Genomic DNA, 13867 nt, shown 5'->3' with positions numbered 1-13867 from the left:
AATGTCACCCTTCCTCACTTTACCATGTGTTCATTCAGCACAAGATAAAAACCAATTTCAACCACATATCATCCTTAAATTATAAATTTCCTGTCCAAATCTGCCCCTCTGAACAGACCTGACCACCGTAATCAAATATCCTGATACTTTACCATTATATATTTCTCCCAATACTCTTCAACAGCCCCGATCTCTCTTGAACTGAACAGAAAGCCTCCGACACACACACACACACAGGAAGTGTCTTTGTCACTCACTCACTCCAGCTAATTTGCATAAACCCACAGCTCAACAGCCAACTTAACAAGAGGAATACATGTTTAAACCTTATCACATTATTGAATTATTTTCCTTTTCTTTCTATACTAATCACTTACTCTGATCAATCAGTGCAAGAGCACTCCTAAGTAATCACTTCTCTTTTGTTTTGTTTTTTCCATAACTCACTACCTTGTCATACAGCTTCGTTTGAGTTATTCCACAACAACTCTATTTTATCCAAGTGTGTTTTAAGTGTATTTTCTTCAACATTCACACCATTTTAACCCTCATGAAATTAGCAGGCTGATTTAATTACATATGTTTGTGTTCTTAGCCAAGTTTTAATCACTATCTATGCATTACCCTTCATGAGCTTATCTCTGTAAGGTTAGTGCATTTTCTGTTTGTATGTGTGGTTTTTATAAATGTTTCTTTATGATCTTTGTGATCTTGTAAATGTTTCTTTTGCAGTGTTTCAAACTCCTTTTGACAGGGTGTATTTTCTCTCTCTGGTTCATCACTGATCCTTGTTAATGACATTTCCCCTTCGTCTGTGCCCAGTGGCCTTACCTGTTAAATCCCGTCTCCTCCAGTGACTCCAAGGTCACTCCGGGACTTAGGTTCGAGCAATCGTGACTGCGCCTTGCCTTAGGTTGTCCCAGGGTTTCGAGGTGGGATCTTACCCGTCATGGGCTGTCCAGCCTTCCATGCCCGCCTACTACAGGAGCCAACTGGGCAAGGGTGTTATCAGGCCTAGGGGACACACTGGTTCTGGAAATTGAAGGAGTGTAAACTGCTTTCTTTATTAAACTTTCCAACAATAATTTCACATGTAACAGTTTGTGTATGTGCATTTTCAATTCATTAATGTAATTGTTAGTTCCTGTATTTATTTCTCTCAGTCTGTCTCTTTTCTAAAACCTGTAATTAATATAATTTTATTACTTTATTACTTTTTCTTAAAACATGCATCCGCTTCATCTTCTTAGAATTTAACTCTGTCTATTTCTCTGGGTGCTCCCCTGACATCATCAGTCACACACACACACCTTCCTCTCACACACACTTTTAAATAGAGCTCTTCCAAACATCAGGACAACTAACACTTCTCCACGGACAGGACCATTCTTTAGGTCAGTTTTATAGCATCAGTCACCCAATAATCTCTTAACTGGGTTTCCCAAGTATATATACTTATGTATTTTCAATCGGAAAAAATACACTCAACCTGTCATAACATCTCTCATGGATTTCTTGAATTAAAAGCACTTTCAAACTTTAAAACATCCTACTTTTCCTCACACAAGAAATATATTTCACACTCCTTTATTCCATACACACCTTTAAAAGTTCTAACCTCTTTAGTCATTCAGTAATCGTCTCACACACACTGCCTTTTCTCTCTCAAACTTCCATTTTCCACTCACTCAGACAAATCATGCAGAGTCACTCAAATCAAATACTGACAGCATTCACACGGTTAAAATCACACAAAATACGCTTTCATACGAGTATTTTGGACATGCCTTCCATGATCAGAAAGAGCAAGTCAAAAGAAAAAAGAAAAAGAAAACTGAAACCTCTCATCGTCTCGCAGCTTCTCCCCACACACATAACTGAAAATAAACCACACCAACATTTATGGCTCACGAACTATACATCTATCAAAATTCAGTCATTTACTATACATCCACACTAATATATTCACACTGTATTTACACTCTCATAATAAGCAAAACCAACCTCTTATATACAGGCATTTAGCAAAAAGCTCAGTCCTCTCGAAAACTGAAACCACCCTCTCTGCGCGTCACTGCTGCTCATTTGCATTTACACACACAATCAGTGCACATCCGGCTGTGCATGACTGACACAGAGACTGATCCTACTCATAGATCTCATATTTTATATTACAGACGTCTTAAATTACAACTGCACAGATTTTTTAGGCCTCTTAAATCCTATAAATTTCGACAAATTTATCCATAACGGTCCAACCGATAAAAGTCCCTGACTTTTTTGCGACCAATTTTAGCCAGTATTCCGTCCCTGACGGTGGCCCGATTGCTAATGCCCTAACCAAATTTATCGTAGCCAAAAAGCGCAAATAGGAGACTCTAACTCCTAGCAATTTCAGAGGTTCCCAAGTTCTCTCCCGCTGTCGACGGTACTATCCCTACTGTCCTAGTAGGTCTAAGATCAGCGTCCTGTCTTAGCGCAAGCGTTACCAAGGAGAAAATGCGCTTCTTAAGGGTCCCAGACTCCTCGTCCTCAAGTAATTTTAGAATAATTTGAAACAACAATCTACACCCAAAACAGGATTAAGATTAAGGACAACCCTCAACAGTTTTGGAGATTCCCGAGTCCTCCTCGAATGTTGCCCGAAACTATCCCTAGTCATCGCTAGGTGAAGGATAAATTTCTCTATCCAGCAGGGGCGCCACCTCCGAGAAAGTTCTTAAGGGTTGCATAACCAATGGGACTTGAACCCACACAATGACCAAATTCCCTATCATTCTAAAGTTCACTTCGCAGTCCAACTGCTTTAATTCTCTTTTCATTCCTTTATTCTCATTACTCAGTACTGTCACTTATACTTCCTTATCATTACTTCAACCGGTAAACTTCATGAAAACTTCAATTAAAATTTAAAACAGACATTCACCAGTAATTTTCAGTGAGTAGACTTTTAATTTGACATGCCCAATGTGACACCTTTTGGAAATATATTTCAACAGGCAGTGTCTTACCTTTAAATGCCCCGGGAATGCCTACTCACTTTCACCACTGATTACCGTCTGCCCGTCCAATTACCACGGACCCTGGATCTCTCCATCTACACCAAAATTAATTCCCTCTCTTCACCGGAACGAGCCCCCAAATGTTAGGGTTCAATGTTGAGAGAAGAATCCATAAAAACCACAGATCCAGGCGTGTGCAATTTAGACGGCATTTTAATGAACACATGTGTGAGTTCAACAACCCAATCAGTGTTGAACTGAACTTACAATCATGAGACAAAGTTTTATATGGGTACAATAACAAAGCCCCCTCTTTTACAAAAATAGACAATAGTACAGCTTACGTCAATCCAAACCACAAAATGTTCCATGACCTTTAACATTGCTCTAAAAACATTGTCTTGGTCGGTGCTTCCCTCTTCGCTGTCGCCGTCGGGTGCACTTCCTCTAAGTACTTTGGCACACTTCTGCATTTCTGCCCTACCAAAATAGATCTGTTATGGTGTGTGTGTGAGTGCGTGCGCGTGCAAGGGCGCGTGCATGTTGTGTACTGGCGACGTGTCATGACCTCTCACTATTTGTCTGTCTGTACTGCATCTGCTTTTCTGAACCTTAGTTGACCTTAACTTAAGCAACTTGAACTTTCCCCTATCAGTGATCCCTATAGGTGTACTCTACTGAATTAATGTTTTGATCAAAAGCCTCTACTAAAAGCTTAAATCAAAGATAAATGCATACTAACTCTTTGGCTCTTTGGCTTGCACTCGCTCTGCTTTCGGTTTCACTTCTGCAAAACATGCTCTGCAGACGCGTTTCGTTTCCTGTCTCATTTTGGCACAGAGAGTATTTTCCTGTCTCTGCCCTCTACACAGAGATCATAAAAGCATTAATAACTTTTAAATTATAGATTCAACTCAACCCTTTAAAATGGTTCTTCTTTGGACCTGTAATAAAGACTAATATAATACCAATATATTTGAACATCTGAATGCATCTGAATGCAACACCACATGAAATGGTAATGATGATTATAAAATAGCAGCAAATAATAGCAATAAAATATTTCTATTCCCCACAGCAGCTTCTGGATTTTTGTTCACAAGTCCAGTAATGATGTCATACAGTTCTTCCATAGCTGTAGCTTTATCAGCGTGTGGGGGAACGTAAACGGTAGATAGCAAGGAAACATTGAGACAATATTGAGTCAATATCAGGCGACATCATTGAATCAACGTTGAAGTGTGACGTTGACCTAACGTCACTCTTGCACCCATTTTTAACGTTGAAACAACGTCAGGTTTTGATGTTGAATCAATGTTGAAACCTGACGTTGATTCGACGTTATATTTTCTAATACTGTTGACATTGAAACAATGTCAGATTCTGATATTGAAACACTGTTGAGCTATGGTGTTGATTTTCCACCTCTTTCGCACAGTTGTTTTTCATTAAAACGACAGTTAAATCATGACTGGAAATTTATCTTTCTTTATAGTTATTTTAACCACTACTAAACTACTGCATGTTTCCATCAATACTTAAACCACCTAAACACATAATTGCACTTATTCCTCAAACTGGACACCCTTTATAACTCAAATGTCTCACAATGTATCATGTCAATATTAATATCCTAAAATAAGAAAGCATTGCATGTGATGTAACAGAGAAAAAAAAACTAAACAAAAAAAGGTCAATAGACATGTTTCGTTTGCTAAATACTTTATTAAAACACAGTTTTCTATTTACATTTATATTTTAACATAACTTTGTAGTTTTTACTCCGGGATGGGGACGGATGATGTGCGTCCTGCGCCACCCAAACGATCTGGGGCGTATCAGAGCCATTTCTGCACTGCTTGTGCAAAGACATAGGCTACGTTCACACTGCAGGTCTTAATGCTCAATTCCGATTTTTTGATCAAATCCGATTTTTTTGTCTGCTTGTTCACACTACACATAAAATGCGACATCAAACGCTCTCCAGTGTGAACGCTCAAAGCGGCCCGCATGCGCAAAAGAAGATGTCACACAGAACTCGCTCTGTTTAGACCCAGAGCAAACAATATTGTTTGACTGATTGCCCTTAATATAAAGACTTCGAACTTTATGTTTCCAGATTTTTGCTTTAAGTTATTTTGTTATTTACATAATAATGTAGATAACCTAATAATGATCGTTTTTGCTGTTTTAGAGGAGCGGTGCTTCAAAGGATAGTTGCAGATTTCTGTCAGAATCTGCAGAAAATACAGTAAAAATAAATTTGTTCACATTTCTCCAACATTGTCTTCCCAACAGTTTCACCGGATGGTAGGAAATCGTTCGCAATGTCCTATCGGGCGCTTCTCCGGCGCTGATAATCGGCGTCTGTCTTGTGTCAGTGACGTAAAAGACGGATTTAATGCGACTTGACCGTTCACACAGCAGTCGCTTTCTAAAACATCGGATACGTATCGGATTCAGTACCACATACGAAAGTGACCCAGATCGGATTTGAAAATATCGGATTTGTGCCGTTCACACTGTCATACCAAGATCGGATACGGGTCGCATAGGGGCGAAAAAATCGGATTTGATGCGCTTTCGCCTGCAGTGTGAACGTAGCCATAGAGTTTGCCCCCAACTGCTGCGTCAGGCCATCTAGGACAAAGATACACAAACACATACACGAACCAAAAAAGTGAATTAGAGCACATGAATAAGCTCTTGTTATCTGTCTTCAGCAGGGAGAAAGTATGTAAACTCCTAGGCTGATAAACATGAAAGTCACCAGGCATAAATCTGCAAACTGCCGCATTTGATTCCCAAAGAGCTATGACCGGAAAAAGTGATAAGTCTTAGCATGGTGTGCCATGTATCCTTTAAAACAAAATAAACATGGAGTCCTCGGGCTGTACAAACTACAACCTGAGGACTAAACAAGCCAAAGACCAAAGACTCCATCTCCAGATTAACCAGACATGAAAGTCTTGTTATTAAAAAAGACAAAGTAATATAGGAAAAACCGGACATAGGACATGTGAAACACACCCAGCAGATCAATCGATCCCTTTATTGTTCACTTTAGGCTCATAAAACTACAATAAACGGTAAAACTTACCAAATATGCATCTGCACAGCGCTGTCTCTTTAAATGCCCTTTTTTGCTTTGTCTGGTCCTTTGTTTTTTTCCCTTGCCCAGTTTAGTACTGAGGCCAGCTCGTTTGTGATGGCATAAGCCATTACACGGCGGACTCGCACCTCCAGTGTGGTCCCTCCAATCAAGGCAAAGCGTCTCATCTATAGACACATTTTAAGAGATGGAATTAGCGTGTCTCATGTCTTAAATGTTTATGCAAGTGCTTGTGTGTATGCCATTGTTATGCATTTAAATCACATCTGACAGCTATTACACTTTATAGTTACAAAGTGTACATAAGCTTTATATACTTACCATTGCCTTATTTGCCTCTTGCGATTGAAGAGCTGCCTCTGCATTGTTTAGCTCCTCAATGTTGTGCAAGGGCAAATCCAAAGGGAGTACCCCAGCATCTACCGATTCATTGGAGCCGGTATTGCGGATGGCTCTGACCTCCTCACAGAGTTCGTTAAGAGATCTCGTCAGGTCTGACAGCATAGTTAATATCTTTTGTGAGGTCGCATCTGTTTCAAAGAACAATTCCAGAAAGATTAATGGCTTAAGCAGTCAGAGGCGAAAAACTAATATATCCATAAGTGATGGTGTAACATTCTGCATTCAAGTATTGGTTGTTTTAACTGCTAAAAGTGTTTGCTAGTTTTTGCCTCTCACATATATACAGTGTTGGGAAGGTTACTTTTAAAATGTATTCTATTACAGAATACTGAATACATGCCCCAAAATGTATTCTGTAACGTATTCCGTTACGTTACTCAATGAGAGTAACGTATTCTGAATACTTTGGAATACTTAATATATTATCGTGCTGTTTACAACTACGTTAATGTACTATTGCTGTGATTTATTACTGTTACTGAAGGTCCGAAACGTAGTAAAGGGACCTCTGGCTAATACGTCGGGTTAGTGTCGGGCTGGTAGCCGAAAACTAGCTTTGCTTGCCGGAGACAGAGAGAGGCGTTGAAAGGCTGCTCCAACGGAACTTATTGTTTCCGGAGGAAAACACGAACACAGTGTACAGTTGAGTCTTAATAGCTTACTTACAAATGGGCTCCTCAGGCACTCTTCTTGGCTGCAGTGGTTATTATTGTATTTACATGCTTCCAGCTCCCGTTTTTGCTCCATGACAGCTCGGACTTTTCCTTTCTCTCCCTCCCTCGCTCACAGACACATAACGTGTATGGTAGTCCATTCTCCCTGCAGCACGGACTACACTGCCCATCAGGCTACATGCTTTAGAGCTATGCCTGTAGCATTCTGCCTTTTAGCATAGCACAACAACAACAACAACAAAAAAGCGCTCTCTCACCCAGGAAACACGCAGAGAGAGAGCGCGTCACCCTGTAACCATGGCAACCGTAACGCTGCCGCCTGGAACAACAGAACGTAGCTGTCAAACAAACCCAAACAGTCCTGACCCGCGACAATATGAAACAGGGAAGTACCGCCGTGTATTCCATTTATTTCACCAAAGTAACTGTATTCTGAATACCACCTTTTTAAACGGTAACTGTAACGGAATACAGTTACTCATATTTTGTATTCTGAATACGTAACGGCGGTACATGTATTCCGTTACTCCCCAACACTGCATATATATGATATTTGTATATGTAGCTTGCCATCACCAGTGCGTGAATGTGTGTGTGAATGGGTGGATGACTGAATGTGTAAAGCACTTTGGGGCCTTAGGGACTAGTTAAAGTGCTGTACAAATATAGGCCATTTACCATTTATACCATGTAAAATCTGAAATTCCAAGATGTTCGAACTTGCCTTGTAATAGTGGCCTCACAGAGTCTCTGGAATCTACAGAAAAACAAATCACAACACGATGACATTCAGGAGTATAAACTGGTGTTTTGAAGATAAGTGCACAATGACATTGTGATTCAGCTTTAAAACAATTATAAAAGCATACCATCTATAGGGAAGGCCTCGACATCAGACTCTGCATGCTGGGGAGATCGCAAAGCTGTGTCGTTTGGAGTGTTCTGCCGGAGTGGCGAAAGGTGCCGGAAGCTGGGAGGGGCATTATGATGCTTGCTGTCAGTGGGCTGGGGGGAAGACTGTGGAGTGGTGAGGGCTGTTTAGAAAAAGATAATTTTTTTAAAGTATTAAAGAATACAGACAACTTGTCCAAAAAGTTTCCATGTGTCACACACAGATATGTACACAGACACTAGACATTATTTTATTACCTGGTATTTTCACTCGAGGTGCCTGGGGAAACCGTTTTTTTGTGGGCTACTCATCCTCTGAGTCACTATATGTGTACTGGGGATTTGGTCTTAAGAAATAAGTAGAAAAAGTTCATAGGTAATTACAAATGTGCTTTTGGCATATTTTTTCCTAAAGTTACAGTTTGATTTATAATAACAAACATACAGGAAACCGAGATCTGCAAGAAGGTGCAGTATACAATGAATTTTTGAAGTGCACAAGTGTACAAATTTACACTTTTTGGACTATATTATGTGGTTATATTGCAGTATTCAAGCATCACAGATATGTACAAAAAACAAGATTATAAACTATTAACAATCAAAGATATGTTTGTGAATAAAAAAAAGTTACTTGTGTTTTCTTTTATGACTGGTCTGAGTTTAAGCTTCGGACTGAAGGTCAGACGTATCACAGTGTTCACTTAGTCCTATGTGTGAAGGGACAGTTACTGTGTGTATATATGTAAGTATTTAAAAACTGAATATACTAAAATTAACAGTATTTTGTCCAAGTCTGCCATTGTAGGAATTCATGGCACCGAGACAAAAACAGGCGCAGACTTTTGACGCTGCGTTTTCTCCGTTTTTCTCGTCCACACATAAATGCAAAAACGGCGTTTTCGAAAATATCCACCCTGGCATGCGTTTTTAGAAATCTAGATTTTCAGTGACCAAAAACGCTGTTTACGTGTGGACAAAAGGTGCAAACGCAATTGGTAGGTGAGCGTGCAACGTAAAGTTTGAATTGAGTGCGAATTGAAGCGGGTGCTCTCCAATCATTAAAAGTAACAAAGTCCTTGAACACATTTATACAGTTACCATTACGTTTATCAATCATATATCACAGATTTAGAATTTTTTGTAGTACTGAGCAACTACAGAGCGAAAGTCTGGTACAAGCGCAGAGGCGACGGCAAGAACAAAGGAACCCTCGAAGCGTTAAAGCTAGCTTTGTAAGGGAATACAACGAAGAAATTATGAAACGAAAGTGTTTTCTTTGTTGATAGACTTTGTTCGCAGCGCAATTTATTTGTTCCCGGATTGTAAGAAGTAGACACAATTTCGGGCTCCCACATTTTGTGGGAGCAATGTAAATAACAGTAAAAAACTTGTTAATGTACAACATTAACAAGTTTTTTACTGTTATTCAAATGCCAACATGGAAATAACGAGTAGAAAAAAATCATTCATTCTTACCTTATACTAATCATGGTGCAGGCCAGTGCAGTGCATGAACTGATGCCTTCTCCGGTCAATTCCGCTGAGAGTAAATCAAATGTCCCGCTCTACTGTACGAGACAATGGTTACCTGGAGGGGTGTACCAATGTGAGAGGGGTGCTGCGGAATAGTCCAAGTGATCGCTGCTTTAATTTCCCGGTCAACTATACATAAATTGCACGTAGACACGATTTTTTAAAGCTGGTGAACTAGACCAAGTCATTGATAACAAATGAGCAATAAATCTACTTTCTCTGGTACTTTATACCCGATCAGTTGCAATGCAATTTAATGCTCAACTACAAATCGATGGTTTTTGATGGTGACCGGAGCCGAATGATCGTCAACTTAAATAGACGTTTTCTCGAGGTTGTTGTTGTCACCTGGTCGACTACAAACAGATCAAATATCAATGACAAAAAAACAACGTTAAATCAACATTGTTACAACGTCCCTATAGTAAGACCGTCGGTTTACCACAGTATTTCAATGTTGTTACAACATTGGCATTTCAACCCCGACCATATACGACGGATCGGATGAAAAATCAACATAGATTCAATGTCGTCTTGCTATCTGTGGAGAGGAGAACTAAGCTGAACTCCCTCGGGAGGTAAAATGGCCTGACTTTAATGGTCAGTAGGTCGAGGCTCTGAGAGCAGTAAGTTTTTAAGATACACACATCTCTAGCCCCCAATGAGTTAACCATAAAGCACACCCCTCCTCCCCTTTTCTTGTCTGAGTCCTTTGTTCGCTCTCCCTGGTAAACAGTGAATTAATCCGGCGTGATGGCGCAGTCGGGGACGCTGGGCTCCAGCCATGTCTCTGTGAAGGCCAGCAGCAGTTCCTGATGTCTTGTTGGTGTTTAATATGTGCACGTAGCTCGTCAAGTTTGTTGTCCAGAGACTGGAGATTCACAAGCAGGATGCTGGGGAGAGGTGGCTCTGTCGCGTTCGGCACAAAACACCGGCGCATTTCCCCCTCTTTGGATTCCCTCGACGTCGAGCAAGTAAACAAAGGATCCCAGGTCGCAGAGCGTCCACGGAGTCGAAACCCGCTGTAAAGTCCGAACTGGCTGACGAACGTAGATCGAGAAGCGTTTGTCTGTCATGTATGATTGCGCTGTGCGCACAGAAATAGAAAGCAGTACAAAAAAAATAATAACATTTTTGCTCAGTGCAGCAATCTTGCGAAGCAACTGGAAGTCCTGCTTCCAGTTGCGCCATAAGATGGCCGTGTGATCTGTGCCAGAACACTCTGAAGAGAAGTGAATGCACTCCCCTCTTCATGCTACACAAAGTTGTTACAGACCTCCTAGGATGAGACATTTTTTCAATATGCCACCAACTATATACTTCTAAACACAAATGATTACATGTTTCTCAATACAAATGACAATAATAAAATATAAATCAATCACAGGGCTCAAACAACTTGTTGTGAGACCAATTCTTTATTTTTCACGCCAAACTGTTTAATAAGATAAACTTTACAAGTGTAACCAGTTAATTCAAATATAACTAATTCTTTAACATTATCAGGATTTCATAATAAAAACTACAGATTCCATCTGAACTCTGTGGAGCCTGATCTCAAGGTTTTTAAGTCTAACCCTGAAACCAGAAGAGGATCTCTCTTTCTTCAGATTCATTGTGATCCAGTGATTTCTGTCCTGCATGATCAGGCTGATGTTTGCACAGAGCAGATAATGAAATGAATGTTTTTGAACACTGGTAACAGTGAAACAGTTTATTTACAGCGTGGAATCGTTTGTGTTCGAAGTATGAACTGACATTCCTGAAGCTCTTGTCACACTGGTCACAGCTGAAGTTCACTTCCATGTGTGTACATTAATGTTTGTTACGATGACCTGATTGTGAGAAGCTTTTGTCACAGTGTCTGCACTTGTATGGTGTCTTTCCTGTATGGATTCGCTTATGTTTGTTTTTTAAGCTCACGTGCAGTGGTGAAGGATGACCCACACTGGTCACAGATGTGCTTTTTCACCCCACTGTGGAAGAGTTCATGTATTTTAATGTACTTGGTGTGTGGAAGCCTCTCCCACATTCTTTGCAGTAGTTCATTTTGTCTCCAGTGTGTCTATGTTGATGTGGTTTTAGGTCCCATTGATGATTGGAAGTTTTTCCACAAAGGTCACAGAGAAACTTTCCCACCACCAAAGTGACGACAGGGTTGAGAACTGGATCCATCTACGTCGCTCTGCTTCTAAACAATGACAGCATAAGTGATTTCTGACAATATCCAATTACTATTTACTGTTTACATTATAACACTCAGCTTGCCGAGCGAAAATGGCTTGACATGACAGTTTTCCAAACTGTTCATTCAGTATAACTCCATAGGTTTACTGATCAGACTTGTTCCAAATAATCAGGTTAAAATTACAGTATAAGACAAATCAATACATTCTCACAGTAACTGCACTTGTAGAGTTACTTTGTGGTGTGGATCTGTTGGTGTCTTTTCAGGTGATATGGAGATTTAAAAGTCTTCTCACACAGGTCACATTTATAAGGTCTCTCCTTAGTGTGGATAATCATGTGTTGTTTTAACTGTACATCTGTTGTAAACGGTTTCCCACACTGATCACAGCAGTAAACATCATTTCCAGTGTGAATCAGTAGGTGAATATTTCGGTACTGTATGTCGTTGAAAGTTTTTTCACAAAAGTCGCAGCTGTACAAAGTCGAGTGGGTAACTAGATGCCTCTGTAAGCGTTCATTTTGATCGAAAGCTTTACCACACAAGTCACAGTTGTACGGTTTAACTTCACTGTGGATGAGTTGGTGAGATTTTAAGTGTCCAGCCTGGGTAAAACTCTTCCCGCACTCATCACAGCTGTATGGTTTAACTCCACTGTGGATGAGTTGGTGTGTTTTTAAGCTTCCAGCCTGGGTAAAAGACTTTCCACACAAGTCACAGTTGTACGGTTTAACTTCACTGTGGATGAGTTGGTGAGTTCTTAAGTTTCCAGCCTGGGTAAAATTCTTCCCGCACTCATCACAGCTGTAAGGTTTAACTCCACTGTGAATGACTTTGTGTGTTTTTAGGCTTGCAGCCCAGTTAAAAGACATTCCACACAAGTCACAGCTGTACGGTTTAACTCCACTGTGGATGAGTTGGTGAGTTTTTAAGTGTCCAGCATGGGTAAAAGACTTTCCACACGAGTCACAGCTGTACGGTTTAACTTCACTGTGGATGAGTTGGTGAGTTTTTAAGTGTCTAATCTGGGTAAAATCCTTCCCGCACTCATCACAGCGGTAAGGTTTAACTCCACTGTGGAAGAGTTGGTGTCTTTTTAAGTCTCCAGCTCGGGTAAAACACTTCCCACACAACTCACAGCTGTAAGGTTTAACTCCACTGTGGATGAGTCGGTGTCTTTTAAAGTCTCCACCCCGGGTAAAGTCCTTCCCACACTCATCACAGCTGTAGGTTTTCTCTCCCTTTCTTCTGTGAGGTTTTTTGGCCTCCTGAGAGCGCTGACTTCTCGCTCCATGTTGGTCCTGCAGTGACAGAGATACAAACAGAGGCAGTGAGTGAAATGCAGTCATGGAACAAACTGAAACTCCCTCCATTAGTGGAATCAAACATGTCAACAAACACATTGTTGGTGTGTTTCCACCACCTTTTGGTGATAGTGTCACATTACAATGATGTGCAATAAGAGTTGTACTGAAACTGACATTATTGAAGAAATACTGATAAGTGGAGAAAATCTTTTACTTCATACATTTTTTTGAGTTCAACTGCTGATATTGTTATTTCAGTGTATTCTAAAAATATGATCTTTGTATTTTCTTCTAACTTCTTTGGTTTTTGGTTGTGAATGTAGATTCTGTATATATGGATGAGACAAGATGGAAAAGATAAAGCTGCTTTTAATGTGTTTTGAAAAACCAACCAGCTGTGCACACAGTTTCAATAACATTGTAACTGTGATATTTTTCTCACCTTCTGTGTTGAAGTCATCATTTCCTCTATAGTGGCTGAGTTGAGTCCAAATGGCTGAAATTGTTCCTCTGTTGCTCCACCAGACTCTTCTGCTGTTACTCAGCTGGGACACAAAAAGTACATAGACGTATTTTATCCCTGACAAAAAGAAGCAGAGCAAATAAACATTACTACACTCCTCAGTGACGACAGTACCTATGAAGCTTCAAGGTAAAACCCCAGAAGCAACTACAAAAAGAAAGTCATCAGTTGCTTACAAGAACTTGAAAGGGGAAAAGCCACTGACTGCCCCATATGTCACCGCCTTTTCCCA

At 40.2% G+C, this 13867-nt stretch overlaps 1 long non-coding RNA gene across 1 annotated transcript; it reads right to left on the bottom strand.

Moving 5' to 3' along the window:
- Positions 1-12987: 12987 nt before the first annotated feature.
- Positions 12988-13648, bottom strand: LOC120438292. Its single transcript, XR_005611780.1, has 2 exons — positions 13555-13648; positions 12988-13106 (listed from the first exon to the last, which is right to left on the bottom strand). It is a non-coding gene; the product is annotated as an uncharacterized LOC120438292 (long non-coding RNA).
- Positions 13649-13867: the final 219 nt, after the last annotated feature.

This window comes from Oreochromis aureus, linkage group 3, assembly GCF_013358895.1.
Source record: "Oreochromis aureus strain Israel breed Guangdong linkage group 3, ZZ_aureus, whole genome shotgun sequence".
NCBI lineage: Eukaryota > Metazoa > Chordata > Actinopteri > Cichliformes > Cichlidae > Oreochromis > Oreochromis aureus.
The sequence above is the reverse complement of the archived record's forward strand: the minus strand, read 5'-3'. Positions and strand labels throughout refer to the sequence as shown.